Source organism: Candoia aspera, chromosome 3 (assembly GCF_035149785.1).
Source record: "Candoia aspera isolate rCanAsp1 chromosome 3, rCanAsp1.hap2, whole genome shotgun sequence".
In the NCBI taxonomy this organism is placed as follows: domain Eukaryota; kingdom Metazoa; phylum Chordata; class Lepidosauria; order Squamata; family Boidae; genus Candoia; species Candoia aspera.
In genome coordinates this window covers 79068472-79087108 of record NC_086155.1, presented here as the reverse complement: position 1 = coordinate 79087108, position 18637 = coordinate 79068472, and positions in this window count along the sequence as shown.

Here is an 18637-nt window from a genome sequence, read left to right as displayed (position 1 = left end):
CACTGCTTAATATTTGTGCTTGAAAAATCATGTACATATATTGTGTGTCTGATGAAATGGGAAATCATTCTAGATCCGGATATACTCAGATAGGACTCTATCACATACCAGTTCTCCAATGCTTTCACCCAAAGCTAAAAATACTTTTCAGGTGGCCATCTAAATGCAATTTTCTTCCCCACTTTCTCTTTGAATACATCGTGCATGCTGATAATCCATTATATATATTGATTACTGTTTCAGAGAAATGATAGTTAAGAACTGATTCACATAAGCAGACATATTATTGACTTGGCTGAGCTACATGCTGACTGGTAGGGCTGTTTTTTGGGTGACATTAAGGGGTAAAATATTAACTAGATCATTGGGATAAGTGCACTTCCTCCACCCCCTATACTTGCCATTCTCACTGTGTGTGAAAGGCAATTATCTGTAGTGGAGATCCTCTATCCATCCATAGAGAGTTTTTGCAAATTTTTAAACTTGTAGAAGGTGGCAATAATATTGCTTTTCCTACTTTCTCTCTCTTTCTCTCTTTCTCTGTGTAAGGCAGCATTCCCCAACCTTTATAAATATCAGGCTTGCAATGCCAACCCCCCCACTCCGGAATTCTATACTCTAAACACATATAGGGTTAGGATTACAGATGGAGGATGGCACATGTAGAGACTATAGACTTATGGTACAAACCATGATACGGTGAAAATGACAAAACCTTTATCAAGTAGTCATGATACAAATTGAGTCTTTCGTATTTGTTTTTTGACATTGCACACAAGTCCGTAAGTTGTGTGATTTATGTTGTGATATTGTGATGCAAGCTTTGTCATCCCTCCTCTCCCCCCACCTTTGGAGGGCTATGCACATATTTAGAATGACTAAAAAGGGCTATTATCTAGCAATGAAGTGCATGGATGCTTATTTGGACCGTGCCAGTTTATGTATCTACCAAAATCCTCATATTACACTGAGTCAGGATGGGCACAAGTTTTACCCCTCAGTTTATCTCCCTTGACACATATCATTAAAGCATTCCAGTTCATAAACATCAATGTTTTGCAATAACATTGGTGACCATTTATTTCCATTTCCAAAACTATCTGACCATCTAACCATAAAATGGTTAAATATTTATGTAACTGTTAGATGGTGTCTGTCAGAGTAAATGCAGGCTTAGGTTTACTTTGGAAGGAGAAGGCAAAGTAAAGCAGATTGAACTTTACTTGTCCATCTCACTTCATTAGATGTTTCTTAGAAATATGCCATTCTTGGTGTCTGCAGCTCATTCAAAGTTAGTGATTCCCCTGGATCAAGGGCAGCAGAAATGTTCTCCCTTTTTCCTCTCCCTACCTCAATTTCTGTGCTGCAGGGTAGATTTAATTCAGGAAACCTCAATGTTAAAGAGATACATGTGGAGTGAGCAAAATCCTGGGATGCTGGGACAGTGTTCTACAGCTCATGCTTGCTTTTCATTAAAACACAATTTTAATGCGGTGCTTTCTGTTAGGAGTTGGAGGCCTGTAAGGTTATAAGGGTTATTCCTCTTTGGTGGCCTTTTTTCTTTAATACATATTTATATTCTTTTTTTCCCTCTTATCGCCAGGATAAATGTTGTGGAACAGAAACAGACATGTCTGGAGTCATTTTAGTCCCATTTCTTTCTTCATATGTAAAATTCCCACCACCCCTTTACGTTTCTATCACCCATGTGTTTTTAGTGCAAAGTGAGTCCTTTAATGCCTGAGGTGCATTAAATCCTACACAAAGCTTTATGAATAAAATAAAGCATGTCCTTGCATAAATGCTGAACCTCAGATTAATATGAACATAAATTCAAATTATATTGAATATAAATGCAAAGCTTCCTATTTATAATTTCTTAAGGCTAGCATGTAATCAGATAGTTTGGGTCCTCTGATTTGGAATCCATGCACTGAGGTTCTTTGAAAAAATGTGTCATAAAAGAATGGATTTCTCAGATTTTCTTGCATCCAGACTTAACTGAAAATGAAGTAACTATTGGGACTAGACTTTGCTTAATAATTTAGCAGGCAACCCATAAACATAAGATTGCCATAGGAAGAGGCATCAGTTGTATATCAGTCATCTGAGTCCTTCTAACTCCATTCCAAATATTCTTAAGAACTTCAGAAAGGAAAGAAGTGTTTCCAAAAATACCTGTCATCCACATGTTATCTGCAATATTCTGTCCAGGAAATAAAACATGAAAACAAACAATAGATCTTGTTCATCAACCTCAACCTCCCATCTTGCCTTAGGATGATTCATTGGTTAACTTAATTTACTGTTTGGCCAATGTTCTCAGGATCAGCACAAGTCAGAGTAAATACTACAATATTTTAATAAACTACTGTAGTCTTGTTCCATCATGAAAGTATGTCAAACCAGAGGCACAGGTGTTCTACTCTGCTTTATCTGAAATGGGTTTATAGAGAGTCAGTAACTACTGGGACTTACTACTGTTAATCCCATCCTTTCAGCTACGGCTAAGGGTATCTGGATAAAAGTCTAAGAAGAAGAGGAGAGATTTAAGGAAGAGACTAAGGAGAGAAAGGTGGGGAATAGAAAGAGGAGACAGAAAGTCACTAGGAAGAAATTTGACCACCATGGACTTTTACATTTAACAATCTGGGAAATGTGCAACCTCCTACATCATAATCTTCTAGAAGAAGAATCTTGTTCATCAGGCAGAGTGTGGATGAGTTGGCTGAGTAGTCAGAAGAATGAAAGTCTGTAACAGGGGGAAACCAAGGCTTCCTACCTTTCTTGGTGGATTGCTGAGGAGGATGGAGGGGCCTCATGTAGAACTATATGCCTTATCTTGTAGTTGTTCCTATTCTGTTCTACACTGGCCAAAAGAGCTCCCCAAGAAAGCATTCTCTGGTTTAATATCCTAACTTCTGAATGACAGCTCCATAATTTAATGTACTGAACTCCTTGATCCTATAATTTGTGATGAAATGGAGAAGATATCTGGCTCTGTTAACTCAACTGCCTGTCCATTAGATCCATGTCCTTTCCAGTTGCTTAAGGAATCCAGGGAAAGGACATATGTGTCCTGTTCAGGCTATGAGGTGGCCAGACAGAAGTATTATCAAACTCTTTATTTAAAACAACTATTTACAACAACAAAAGCCTATGAATGAATAGGCAAGCAATCTCAATCAAGACCACCCAGGCAATGGTGGATGAACAGACAAGGCTGCAGGGTCAGACTTAGGCAGAACAGCAAGGCAGAATTCAGCTAACTCTCTGATCGAAGCTGTCAGACTTGGTGATGCTAGATTGCATGGCGAAGCAGAAGCTGAAGATGAGGTCCCATAGACTGGCATGCAGACAGGATCAGTCTGGAACATGGAGGTTAGGCAAGACTGGACTGGAACCCTTAGACAAGGCTTGGCTCTGGATGCTAGGCTGGACTGGAGAGTCAAGGCAACGCTGATCTCTGGAAATGAGGATGGACTTGACTGGAGAGTCTAGGCAAGGCTGAGAGCTGGAGGCAAGACTGGACTGGAGAGTCCAAGCAAGGCTGAGGACTGGAAGCAAGGCTGGACTGGACTGGAGTGTCTAAGCAAGGCTGATAGCCATAAGCAAGACTGGATTGGACTGGAGAATTCAAGCATGGCTGAGAGCTGGGAACAAGGCTGGACTGGACTGAAGAGTCTAAGCAAGGCTGAGGACTGGAAACAAGGCTAGAAGCACACCTGGATCACGCTGAAGCACAGTGGCAAGGTCCAGAGCTAAACCCTAGACTGTGCTCAGAAGGGACGGCAAGGAGAGACTCAACTGGAGCAGCTTGTACAGAAGGCATTTCTGTGGAGGTAGAAGACACTGGCGCTAGTTCCATGCTGGCTACAGGCAAGGCTTCTGACACAGGTAAGGACTCTTCCGCAAGTGCTGTAAGCTCAAAGGATCAGTTGTCTCCAGCAGCTTGCTCTTCGCGTGTCTGCCTTTTAAGGCAATCCTTTACGTGCCTTTTCTCTCCTGCAGCCAATCGGGCTGCTTTCTGATTTGCAGGCTCCTCTGTTCTCCTATCTCGAACGCTGATTGGAGAATTCAAATCCCCCTCTGGAGTTTGACCAATCCACGTCTGCAAATTCTTCTGCTCTGCTGATTCACTTCCTGGTTCTGCTTCTCCGAGTCCCTCCTGATGAGTTTCGTTTTCCCCTTCTGACTCCGGATAAATTTCATTTTCAGAGTCAGAAGCAGGCTGAAACCTCACAATATGGTTGGGTCCATGTGGTGGTGAATTTATCCTTGAGGGAGTGGTGGTTCCACCTGTCTTGGAGGAGGTGGTGGTGTACTTCCTCTTCAATAAACCATCATGGGACCCAAGGATTCTGGACAATTTCCATCCAGTCTCCAACCTTTCATTTTTAGGGAACATTATTGAGAAGGTTTACAGCTGCATAGGGCCTTGTATGAAACAGATTATCCTACCTCATTTCAGTAGGTTTCAGCCCTGAGTATAGTATGGACATGGTACCAGTTGCACTTGTTGGTGTCCTTTGGCAGAGTTGGGACAAGGGTAGTGTTGTTGTCTTGGTTCTTCTTATCTCTCTTATCTCTTATCTCTCAACAGCTTTTAATACTTGGTACTTTTGATCTTGGTATCTTCTTGGAGCAACTACAGATTTCGGAGTGGGAAGAATGGTGTTCTGGTGGTTACCCTCCTTTTTCTGTGGTTGGTTCTAGATGGTATTGACAGAGGGGAGTGACACTGAGGACCACTTGGAAGCTTCAGTTGGTCCAGGATCTGGCAGTATAAGCAGTTATGGGCAAATCATGATATGCCACGTAATACCTCTGCTGACAAGATTTTTACAACACCAGGTGTCAAGATATCCAAGCTAACCCATGTTGATGGATGACAGTGGCTGCATGTAGATGGTAAGCAGAATGGGTAAGAACACTTCAACTTAGCAGTGGAAAAAGGCATGCAAACAGGGAAGAAGAGTAAAATTAAGTGCAAGAATAAAGCTGAAGTAGGACTACCTTCTATTAAGTTGGAATCACATTATACTAGTGAAGAACCTTCCTGCAGGATCTTGGGAAACAGAGAATGGAAATCTCTGAGAGTGGAAAACACATACCTTTTTTGAGCCATCCTAATTCAGTAAATATTTTGTGTCTGAAAAAAAAGGAGAACTCTAACAGATAATGAGAAATCTTGTTTTTAGGTTTTTCAGGTTTTGTTCAATGGCAGCTGGCACTTCTTTGCACAGCAGGCTTTTACATCAAGTGGTCTCTCTTACTTACTGAATCAATTAAGCCTACCCATGATGAAGAAGAAAAAGGATGCTTGGCTACAAAAGAGAAAGGGGGAAATAAAGGAAAGGTGCAAATGGGTTTGGCATGATGCAGGTTTGCTTTTTCTGTGCATGGGAGGGAGATACAAGAACAGAAAAAAAATAAAATTTTGATCTGGCTTCTTTTGCTGAATATTTATTTAATTAATGGAACTCTGCTTTTCTGAGTTGCTGAATACAATCGAAATTGAACTGTGTGAATTAAGAAAGTCACGTTCCTATCTGATACAAGGTTATGGTGGCTGTTTATGTGATTTGTACTCTTTTTTTGGCAGAGACAGTTCTCTTATGGCTTGATGCCATCTACTATTTTTCAGAAGAGGGGGGAAAGGGCTGTTGATGTGAAGAAGCAGCTTATCAAAGAGTCTCTTTTCTGCCTTCTGGATCCTGCCCCCTTCTATTCTGCTGATGCAAGTGTCACATTTCCTGGCCTTGTGCCCAACCCTTTTCCAAAATTTCTGGAAGTGAAGTTCAAGAGATTAGACAGAGAATGGCTATCAAATGAACTGGCTGCCTTATATTGCAAATCTCTCTCTGACTTTATTCTTGTTGTTTATGTTTTTGATCAGAAGCATCCTTCTGCCTATAAATGTCTTTTTGAGGAGGGAAGGGAGAAAAACACCTGGGGTTGTTGACTATTCTAAGACCAGAGTCCCAAAAATATGACTTGGCTTCATTGCATTCCACTAATTAATTGATTGATTATGTGCCATCAAGTCATTTTCGACTCTAGTGACCACATAGATTTTCTCCATGACAATCTATCCCTGGTCTTCCAGTTCTTCCAACAGTGCACTCATCTCCACTGTAACAGTCCAAATGCCATGATGTCTCTATACCTACAAAGATCAGAATTTTGCAAGCAACAGTCTTCCCTGTGATGCTGTATGGAAGTGAAAGTTGGACTTTGAAGAAGCAGGATAGGAAGACTACTGATGTTTTGAACTTTGGTATTGGAGAAGATTCCTGAGAATACCATGGACAGGCAAGAAAACAAACAGATGGATTATTGAACAAATCAACTCAGAGTTTTCACTAGAGGAACAAATGACCAGGCTCAAATTATCCTACTTCAGACCCATTATGTGAAGATGTAGCTCTTTAGAGAAGGCTCTAATGCTGGGGAAGATGGAAGGAAAGAGAAGAAGAGGATGATCCTCCTCCCCCAAAGTGCCATGTCACCTATGGTTTGGTTCACAACCACATTGCTGTAGCACATAGCATCTGTCCCTGTAATCATGGAGATATTAATGCAATGGGCTGAGCTGGACAAACCACTAATATTATGTAAACCAGATTTTCCCAATGTGGATATTCATGGAAGATTATATCTGTTTTCTCCCTGCTTATGATTTTCCAAATAATGGAAAAAAGTCTTCAATGAGTCCCATCTGCTAGTATTGTAGTACTTATTTGTGAGTATATGCACCACTATAAGAAAGCTATGTACACAGTACTACGGCTATGTGAGTAGATTCCTTATAGGAGCAGATTTGGGAAAATAAGGCAGCAGCAATAGTAACTTTTGTTCAGACTGTTACTTAATCTGTTTTAAGTAATGGGCAGGATCTAAAGAAAAAGATCTCTCGTTGCATGTCCTCTGGAAGGTATTGAACTTGGTTTCCTCAAAGAGCAGCCCCACCATACAACTTGGCCACTTTTAAACAGTTTTTATTTATTTATTAAATTTGTCACTGCCCACCTCCTTCCGGTGGAGGGACTCTGGGCGGTTTTACTGTAATATGTCGTGGTTGATTGTTCCAAGAAGACAAAATCACAGTGTATGTCTGTGGCTAAAATAAGTGTTTGGACTGCAGACAGTGCAGCCTGTTCGGTGTGTGATCATTTTTACATACTGTAAGTGCTTCTTGGACCATTTAGTAATATTTTTTTATCACAGATAAATCACTTTGCTTATTTCAAAATACATAATTTCTTGGGTAATTCACTTGAAACTTTGCATTGGTGAATTACCTAATATGGATTACAAATATACCAAATTTAGGTTGATCTAAGTAAAAATTGCAATATGGTCTAGATGTTTTATAAGGCACTACTGGGCCAAGACAAGTTTGGCCCCCTTTGGAGACCTCAGCAAAGGCACTCTGTCTTCATCTAAATCTAATCATGAAAGAAAAGACCAAAGAAAATGTGGAGATATAAAGAGTAAGTTGAAAAGAAAAACAAACTGTGACATTGCAATGTATCATCAGAAATCATGGGACAAGTCTGTAAAAAGCTCTTTAAGTTCTTAACTGCTTACGGGGTTTGAGGCAACATGATGCTAACTTCTTTTTGTTCTAAAAATACATTTTTAAAACTCAAAAATATATTTACAGGTAAATTAATACTGAGTGAGTGATTAGGTGTTTGTTCCATTATGGTATGGGACAGAATTTTTGGTGGCAATGGGCCACCTTTAATATTTTCTGGGAGCCAGAGGGCACAGTGTGTGGGACAATGATGAAAATGGAGATATTTTTACCCTCATTTGGATAAAGTTTTGGGAGAGACTTTGCATTAAATAACTCCATCAAGCCTATTGTAGGACTTGCACTACAGCTTAAATGCATCTTCTGCCTCAACATGGTGAGAGATTGTATCACCAATTTTCAGGAATAGCACTCAAGAGAAAGTTTGGAGAGCTACATGTTAGCCCTGTGGCCACAGGCTTGCCTCTCCTTAGCTTAGCATGTTGCGTGAACCCAGCCATTGTGGTTTAGAAAATACAGTTTACAAAACCCCAGTGATTGGCTTGATATGCAAACCAGGCCTATCTGCATATGTGAGCAGGTAAATGATATGTCTGTCCTCTGTCTATCTTTTGGGGGCTGGGATAGTTTCTTCATTAAATCCTCTTGTAAAAATGAAACAAAACATTTTTATTCCTTGCTGACAGTACAGGTCTACCCTTGGTAGGCTGTTTTTAATTTTTTTTTCTCCCAGTCAGATGACCTCAAGACAGTACTATTCTCTGGCAATTCTAAGAAGAATCACCTTCAGTACTTCAGAAACATAATAGTTCCTACGTCAAGCAAGGAAGTAGTCTCCAAGAGAATTTGTCTTCTTCTCCAACTGCTTTAGTACCATGTGGAATTCAGCTCCTTGTAGAATGGAAATGGCAACCTGTCCCCCCAAGCAATTGCAAGCTGTATTAATTGTTACTGGGTGCCTTATATGAATCCTGTTTTAAATAGTGAACAATAAGCTGCTTTGAAAACTATGAGGCTGAAAGGCAGGGTAAAAACAGTTAACATAAATGATATGAAATGAACCAAGCGTTCTTCAAAATCTTTGGAAAGTGTCTATCTGTATTTTTTGCTTTGGGCAAACTAATAGATGATAATGTATCAGTTTGGTGCCTTTCAGGTCCTGGGCTGGGAAATTTAGCACAGGTAGTCCTAGACATCATGAGGGTGCTAAGTTGCGGAAGGCTGCACAATTGTGGTTGTTGATTATCTGCTGTTTCTTTGGGTAATTTAGTGTAGTTCATAGCAAACCACAAAGAAACCAAAATGAAGACATATATGCAATGGCATTATCATACAAATCCTGTCATTATGTGCTTGTGTCCTGATGTCTGATTTAAGTAAGTATTAACTTTTACATAATGACATTGTCATTCATGTGTCATCATTTGTACCCCCCCCCCCAAATCCCTCCATCCTTTCCCCTTGAAGATCTCCATAAGATTTCCATGATATTTAAGGATTTTTGCTTCAGATTGGTTTTTCTTTTCTGCATTCCTCCATATATTTTCTCATTTTAAGATTCGGACTGGACTACCTAGTTATGAATATGGCCACACTATTTAGTTTTTTTTAAATCAATTTTTAAAATGATTTCATCCAGGCAGGATAAAATGACACTAGGTTGAATCCAAGCTTAATTAAAGGAGATAGACAGAAATCAACAGGACTTCGTTTTGACAAATGTGAATCTTACTGATCTCAATAGGTCTGCCCTAAGTATGACTAAGTTTTGATCCAACCTATTCTCTTCAATCAAATAAGAACCTCTTTTCAAATCTTTTATTAAATTCACAGCAAGAGCTACCTTGAACATTCGGTTTTAAAAGAAATATGGCTTAGTTTTTAAAAAACAAGCTTTTCTTCGCAAACAAGCTAATATAATTTTCCTTTCAGTTAGAGATTAATGTTAACAATAACATATTGTTCCACAGCTTTCACTAGCTTTCATTAATTATTTTTCTATGGGGACCAGATTGAATTTGAAAACTACATTAATTTTAAAAAAATACAGCTCCAGTAACAGAAGTTAGAAATGGAAAATTCCTTACAGATCATTTAGTACATTTCTTTGCTAATACAGCATTGCTCCCTGTGGTATTTTTAAAAAGGCTATTTTTCAGTCCTTTGCCAGCTTTGGTTTGAAGTGAGTCATACATGATGAAGGTCCTTTAGACAGAGGTAAATGTGTTCTCTACAGTTCTTGATCATAGCTAGAGAAAATCAGGATACATTGTAGAACAATAAACAAATACGTTAATGGTTAGAAATACCTTTTTCTCCAGAAGCAGTCTGAAGTCTGTTTTTCCTACCACACTGCAATTTGAAATACACCTTGCTATTACTATTGTTACCCACAGTTGCCTCAAATTACAGGTAGTCCTTGTTCAGTGACCACTCGTTCAGCAAGTTTTTGAAGTTATGACGGCACTGAACAAGGGGACTTATGACCCTTCCTCGTAGTTGCGGCTGTCACAGCATCCCTGCAGTGAAATGATTGAGATTCGGGCACTTGGCAACCAGCTTGCAATTATGATGGTTGCAGTGTCCTGTGGTTGCATGATCCCCATTTGTGACCTTCACTGCCAGCTTCCAACAAGCAAAGTCAATGGGAAAGCCAGCAGGAGGTCACAAATGGAGATCACGTGACCATGGGACACTGCAACTGTGTGGGATTTGCCTAACAATGGCAACTGAAACTGCCACGACTGCCACCAAAAGTCGGTGGAGTCATGTGACATTACTTAGAGAAGGAGTTGCTGGTCCCAATTAAGTGAGGACTATGTCATGAGTAAGGATGGCGAGCAGGGGGCTCCCATCCAGACTGTAAAGCACATGTGTAGCACTGAGGAATTAGGTAGCCATTCCAAGAGACACAGATCGGGCCTGCCTTAACCTTTGGGGTTTATATGTCTGGGTTTTTCCCACGCTTCTTCAGTTTGTTAGGATTTTCCTGTTATGTAGCAGCAATAAAACACTATAAACCTGTTCCTTGTCTCAGCGTGGTTCCTGGCTGTTAGGACAGACTTGACATAAAGTCCAGTCGTGTCCGACTCTAGGGGGCGGTGCTCATCTCCATTTCAAAGCCTTGGAGCCGGCGTTGTCATAGACACTTCCGGGTCATGTGGCCAGCATGACTCACGGAACGCTGTTACCTTCCCGCCGAAGCGGTACCAATTAATCTACTCACATTTGCATGTTTTCGAACTGCTTGGTGTGCAGAAGCTGGGACGAGCAACAGGAGCTCACCCCGCCGCGCGGTTTCGAACCGCCGACCTTCCGATCGACAGCTCAGCGGTTTAACCCGCAGTGCCACCGCGTCCCTTAGGACAGACTACCTGTACACTTATCTTTTCTTTGATTCACACAACCATCATTACACCAAATAAGGCTCTATTTCTTGAAAGCCACCTTCCCTCCAATCAGACAACACTTTTATTAAGATGAACCAAATACACACAGACTTGTCTACATATTGTAAAATCTTACAACAAGCAGCTCTGGGGAAATAGAGTAGAAAAAGGTCTGATGTCTGTAAGGTGAAGTCCTTAAAACAGATGGAGAAAGGAGCTCATATTCAAGTGGTTAAGCTCAACTAGGTGTCATAAAGGTTTCAGATTAAAACTTGTAGGCAGTTCTACCTCTATTCCCATTAAACTAATCATATATTTTTTTAAAAAATATTGTTACTCAGTTTGCTTCCAACGTTAAGAAAAAACACAGAACAAAAGAAAAGAGAAACAGATTTTCTTACAGTACAAAAGCTGGAGAGACAGTAAGACATATAAAAAAAGTCAACAAAAGCCAAATTGGGTAGTATTACAACAAAGCAAGCTGCAGTGAGTAATGGATCTTCCCCATAACCTGCGACAAATAAATTATCTTCCCCATATTAGACTTATGTATATTGTTAAACTGTGAATGATGGGGAAAATTCTTTGAACATTCCAGTGAGTCTCAGAATAATTTCTATATCTAGGACTACCAGATTTGGTTAATAAAAATCCAGATGACCATCAGCTGGCAACAAAGAGTCTTCTGTATCTCTTTGCTGCCACCTAGTGATTCTACAGATTTTTGCATCCTAAATCTGGTAGTCCTGATACAGCATTCATGTTTGCCTCAAGATTTTATTTATTTGTCAAATTTGTCACCGCCCATCTCCTCCAAGTGGAGGAATTCTGGGCAGCTTACAATATAAAACAATAAACACACAATAAAATTTCAATATAAAACACATTATAAAACAATTTCGCAGAACTACCAAATATAATAAAATCCAGATGGCTATGGTCTCATTCAGTTGTTGTATAGGAGGGGCACTTCAAGATACTAGCCAGCCCCAAGTATGACTATTCTCCCTGCCCCAAGCCCGGTGGCAGAGCCAGGTCTTCAACTTTCTCTGGAAGGCTAGGAGCGATGGGGCCAATCTCACCTCCAGGGGCAAGATGTTCCAGAGGGCGGGTGCTACTGCAGAGAAGGCCTGCCTCCTGGACCCAGCCAAATGAAGTTGTCTTAAAGACGGGGTCTGTAGCATGCCCTCTCTGCACGATCGAGTGGGACGGGCTGATGAAATGGGGAAGAGGCGGTCCCTTAGGTAACCTGGTCCCATGCCATGTAGGGCTTTATAGGTGATAACCAACACCTTGAATTGGACCTGGAAGCAAACTGGTATCCAATGCAGCTCGTGTAGCAGAGGTGTTATGTGCACCCTTCTAGGAACGCCAAAAATAGAATGTGCAGCTGCATTCTGGGCCAGCTGAAGCTTCCAGATACTCTTCAAGGGTAGCCCCATGTTAGAGCGCATTGCAATAGTCTATATGGGAGATAACAAGGGCATGAGTGACTGTTCGAAGGGTCTCCCGATCCAGGAAAGGGCGTAACTGGTGCACAACATGCAGCTGTGCAAAGGCCCTTCTGGCCACGGCTGCCACCTGGTCTTCAAGCAGGAGCTGTGAGTCCTCAAGGACCCCCAAGTTATGCACCAGGTCTGTCTGGGGCAGTGCAACCCCATCCAGAACCAAAGATGACAAAGTCCTGGATACGGAAGAGCTTTTAACCCACAGCCACTCCGTCTTGCCAGGGTTCAGCTCTAACTTGAACTAACTTCAGTGTCTTTGCTGTAACTTGAATGAAGATATAAGACATAAAATTGTGCATTGAAATGAAAGCCACTACTTTAATTAACTTTGGATCTTCACAGAATATGTTTATTCCTACATGTGAATGTCATACAATGCTGGGACAATAGAGACTCCCATTTTGATAGAAGATAATAGATCCTGTATCTCAGTGCTACAAATGCATCCTTTCAGCAGGATATTGCAAAAGGGACACATTGGCTCCAATATGTTAATTAAGGGAGACAACATTGTCTTACACAGCTGCCTCAGACATCTTCCCTCAGAATTTAAGCTTCTGTCTCTACTGCAAAAATCACATTATCTGCTTGAGAAGAACCCCCAACTGCTTCTGGGAAAAGCCTGTTGAATGGCTTCATGATTATTTCAAGGCAGCTTTAAATCCTACCAAGAAGTTAGTGTCTGTTTATTGTAGGGATATATGACCTGTTATCCAGGCCCATGAGTGGAACCCTGAAGGATATAGCTTCAGAGTCTCTCCAAAATTTGTTGCTGAATTGTAATATTTAATGTAGTACCAGTAAAAAAATGGTTAAATTCATAGAGTGATCAAATTACTGTTATCAGTTAATTTATTGTTAATTACATTTGCACTTGCATTTGAATAACATTAAAAATAACTTTTGTCTTGGTCCTGCCCTCAGATATGTCTTGGTTTCACCTGTTTTTGGGGGAGTGTGGTTAATGGAGCTCCATTCATGGGCCAGGCACAATTATTGGCTGAAAAAATGTTGTATAGTATGGTGGCTTCTTGCCATATAGGCTTTTTGACATAGAGGTCAATGAGGCTTCAGGAATTAGGTGGGGATCAATAAGCTTCTCAATTCTCACATAAATGGATGGATGTATTGTTACAATAGCTTGTTTTTATACATGCCTGATTATATATGCACACATGCCCCTTTTATGTAACTCAACATCCGTTTTTGTGTTTTCTTTGATCATCTTTTTGTCGTCCTCTGAAGTGGGCATCTTATGTGGCTGTTTGCTGCCTCCTATGTCTATCTGTTATCCAAGCATACTCAAACTCTAACTTTGGAGGAAACTGCTTATTGTAGAATTATGCCTGGAATAATCTGACAAATACTGTCCATTCAGCATAAGTGTAATATTTGCTCTAGATATCATATGTAATAGGATTGCAGAGAATGAAAATGAAGCTCATTACACTCCTCCAGTTGTTAGCTGTAAAAGTTAATAAGGAATTAAGATTTTATAACATGTTTTATTTTTTAATAATTAACACATGGAGATATAAGAAAAAGGCTATAATTATAATAATGGTTGTTGTACCTGGACATTTTGCTGAGGCAAGCGCATACAAAGAACCCCACTTTGTCTTGCGGCAAAGCTGTGAACTACTTAGTGTAATGTGCTGCTAGCTCATTTTGTAAGTAATAACGAAGTATTTATAAATAGAAATCTCAGATAAAATGCTACCATATGCTGCAAGCAGTAATCAGGTGCTTGCCCTTGGCAGAATAAAAGCACTGTAGAATTTCAGCTCCCACATGAACATGGATGAAAGAAGAATATATCCATGTACCATGTTATCAAGGACCTGAGTTTTCAGCCCTTAGTGGGGGAAAGAGACAAAGACATTAGTTATACAATTAAAAGCTGCTTTGGAGTCCTTTCAAACTGTGAAACTTCATTCAGATTTGCTATATGTGAATTATTTATCCCCATTTAATTTTTAATAAATGTCCACACACACTGAATGAAATTTCCACTTTTGAGAGAGATACATGGTTCCTGTTCCAGGATTATGTGCAATTATTTCCCAATTATAGTGTACCCTAGGCCTTGAATATTATTCACATGGGTTATTATATTTTTGCTTTAAACAAAATCAGCACATATGATGCTGTAATTTTAAAGCAACACAGCAATAACACTTAATTTTGGAAAACAAATGTTTATCTTCTCAGACAGTATGCACTGGCATGGCTCCTTCAAGTTGAAATGGTGTTGATAGGCCTGTGAAGAAAGCCAGCAAAAAGTCACCCACTCCAGCTAAGATGTATAGCATAAAAGGAAAAAGCTTGGGAAAAAAACCAAACCAAACCCATAGATGATGTGTTTTTCCTGACAGAAAGGGGGAAAACAAACTCCCTGCAGGTGTCATTTCTCTCACCAAGAAGTAGGGCCAGCTGAGACTTTTCCTAAAGGGTCTTCATAGCATCACACCGCCATCACTGATATGATGTAAAGCCCATCCTCATTACTGTCATTTTGGCACAATGATGGGTGGATGATTCCAGAAGATGCTGTAAGTTGCTAGTGGCTTCAGTATGGTCTTTGTTCTCCTGACTAATGGAACCTGTCAAGTGAACAGCCCTTTAACTCTGTAGCTCAGGGGCAACTTCTAGATGGGAAACCGCATCATTGCTTGTTATGAAAAGAGACCTATCAATACTTATTATATTGGTAGCAAATGAGCCTCCAGATTCAGCAGTAGCATATACAGTAGCTAGGTATCAATTTTGGGGAATAAACAAAGGAAATGTCTATTACCTTTCTGCCCTCCTTCTTGGCTTCTTTATAACAAAGGGTTGACCTCTGGTTTCAATTCAGCAGAACTCCACTTACGCTCTTGTGCTCATGTGAAACCCAGCTCCATTGCATTCAGAAAATAACACTTCAAGACAACTTGCTTTGCATTTAAGATTTATTGTGTATTAAACATCCTAATTTCACTATCTTTTATGCTGGTCTTTCATTTCCAGGAGGACTAGATAAATCTATCTCAGAGACCAGAGTTGGTTCATAGAGCTGCCTATTGTCCATTCTTGGTATAAACTGTTCAGGTGCAACTAAATCTAATTTCATAGGATGAGGCTGAATAGCTAACTTAATTGGAATTCTCTCTCTCTGTGTGTGTAGTCTCTCTGCTCATGTAGTTTGTGTATGCTCACAGATACACAGTCTTAAAGATAAAGCTGAGCAATAAGAATTAAAAATATAGGGAAGCTAAAGTGCTGGAAGTAAACATATTTGGTTGTTGAAGAACTTAGAACTTTACTGGAATTCTTTTGACTTTGTTAGCCGAGGTTCTGTATGGTTTCAATTATCTCTGTCTTCTTAAAAGAGAAATGAAAGTCTGGAGAAGTTAATGGAACAATACCCTCCTCCCACCCCCCCACCCCCCAAAAAGCCAAGCAATCACTGTATTTTCCCAGAAATAATGAGACAAAGCCACCATCCAGAACTTTTTTTGGCTATGGAAACTATCCTGAATGGTAGGAGTCCCAAGAAATGGCAACAGAATAAAATCAACAAGACATATTTACAAAACTCAAAGAAGTTCAGAGATTAACAGCCTTCCAAGTTGATTTGATATATTTCCAGTGATATAATTTTAGATGAAGTTTATTAGGACTGTTGTACCTGTTCATTGCATTCTGGGACAGGAAATACTGTGTATTTGTTATGTGGGATTAAAATTTATTCCTATTCAATTTTTTTTTTTGTACAAGAATGTTATTAGATTTAAAGCAGAGATAAAAACTACAAAAAAGAAAAAAAACTACAAAAAGAAAAGAGAAAAAACTAAAAAGGTGTGAAAACACAAGAAAAAAAGAATTTTAAAGATTACATAAAGAGTGACTTCTGACTTTTAACAAGAATATACAGCAATTTCCATAATCAATCCCTTACTCTATATCATACCAAAATCACATTATTTCTATAAATCATTCCATTAGCACATTATAAAAATCAGTAAATACAATTGCTCCTTCCCCTTATATTAAAAGAAAAAGAAATATATAAACCTCCTAATCAACTCCCCCTCCAAAACAACATTTATTTAATTATTTCCTTCCTACCACTATTCTATACATTTCTGTCCACTATAATAATAATAAAAAAAAATATATGCATTGTCTACTGTTATAATTAATAATACTGCAATTATAACAATCTTACTTCTATTAAACCAAAAATCAGCATTTATTGTTTATACCTTATTAATCTTAATCCAAATCATTAAAAAGTGTATGAAGTCAAACAAGCCTTAAAAGCAATCCAGATAAACATTCTCAAATCTTTACCCCACTTCAAAATAGACCAAAGCATTCACATATCTTCACAATAAACACAAGGCATTTTTCACAGAGAGATCAAAGAGCCCAACTGCCCCCCTTAAAAAATCCAACTTCTCAGCAAAAAGCCTCCCATAGAAAAAACCTCTTTTTTCCCATAACTTTCCATCAGAAAAACAATTCCATTTTTGATTTGCAATTCGATCTGTCCATTTAATTCCTTCAGTTCCACAATTTGGTTGTCAGCAAAAGCTTCACTATCAGTAGAAACATTTATATCATTGTTGGTGAGTTCCTCAACTTCTTCCACAACTTCCCCAGCCAGATGACACATTTTAAAGCTGATATTTTCTACAATGTCCTGAATATCTTGCAAAATAACCTGACAGGAATAAAAAAAGATCTATTTGAAGGATTGTTTAAGCTCACAACAAAACTCTGAGAAAGTCTCCTTGAATCCTCCATGTTTGTTTGTTTATTTATTTATTTATCAAATTTGTCACCACCCATCTCCTCCCACTGTTACAGGCAGTAAATTATGGTGCTCCCTAGATACTTGACTAGTGAAAATAGGAGTTAATGAGTTAATGGAAAATTTCTGAAAGATATTGACACAAGTGAAAGTATGCTAACAGGCAGCTCCCAGGGAAAGTGGCAACAGAAAGCTGAAGATTCAAAACAGCATATTCAACGTGTAGGAAAATATTAAATTCTTCAAATTCAATACAAAAATAATAGCAGGGAGGTAATTATTTATTATCAGTCCCCCTTAATAGTTAAATGGGAAACAAGCCAAAACTTAAAAAGATTTTTTTTTAAAATTAATCCAAAAATAATGATAAACACCAAGAGAGAACATTTCTCCTTGCTGTAAAAAGCCTCTCTTAGGGTACATAAACTTAAAAATGTACATAAATTGGGCGATTTAGAAATGGGGTGGCTCGACTTAGTGTCTCTTTAAGGCTACAGCACGGCTTGGAAATGGTGACATCCTGGCCTCCCAGCAGCTCATACCAGATTGGCGCAGACGCTGTTTGCAATTCTCTGGCTGCAAGTCGCCATTCTGGAGGACAGATGGGATGATTTCGAGCATTTTCTTCATTCATGAAGATGCTTCTAGGCTTCAGGAAAAAACCTGCCCCAGCCCAAAAAACCACCACGTTGTCAGTTCTGTCCGCAGAACCCACAGACTTAGCTGTTCAGTTGGCCATGTCCCCACCGGAAGTCCTATTCCCATTCAATCAAACCACAAAATGTTCCCCTCTTTTCTATAGACTACAAAAGAACCAGCTTCAACTCCTCCTCCTTAAAATGGAAATGCTAGGTAGCTAGCCAAGTTCCAATTGCCCTGGTACAGTAGTTCTCTTCTACTCTCCACTGGAACTTCTTCTTCTGCTCTTCACTTCCCTTAGATTCAGTTTGCTTTCTCTTCCACTTCAAACTCTGATAGCTCTAGTAACTGAGATGGAAAACTGAGGAACCAGGAGTTCCAGAGCAGCATTTACAGCATTCTGTTTCTCAATTTAAAATTTAATATATTATTTTAAAAATAAAAATGTAAGAAGACAGGTGGGATAGGGAACCAGCCAAGAGTCTGCAGTCATTTTGATGCTCATGATGCCCTGCTGGGGATTTCAGCTCTATGTATGAAGGTCACCTCATGGGCAAGCTTCCTGCTCACTTTGTATTGTCAAAACAACATGATTCTCAAATCAGTTGGAATCTATAGCAAATATTCAGAAAGTGCCCTTGAAATCAACAACATACATCCTTACATCAAACCACACATGTACAAATATAACCAGACTTCATCTACTGTATCCTGTACTGAAAACATTTCAAGGAAAACAGTTATATTCTCTCCAAAGGCA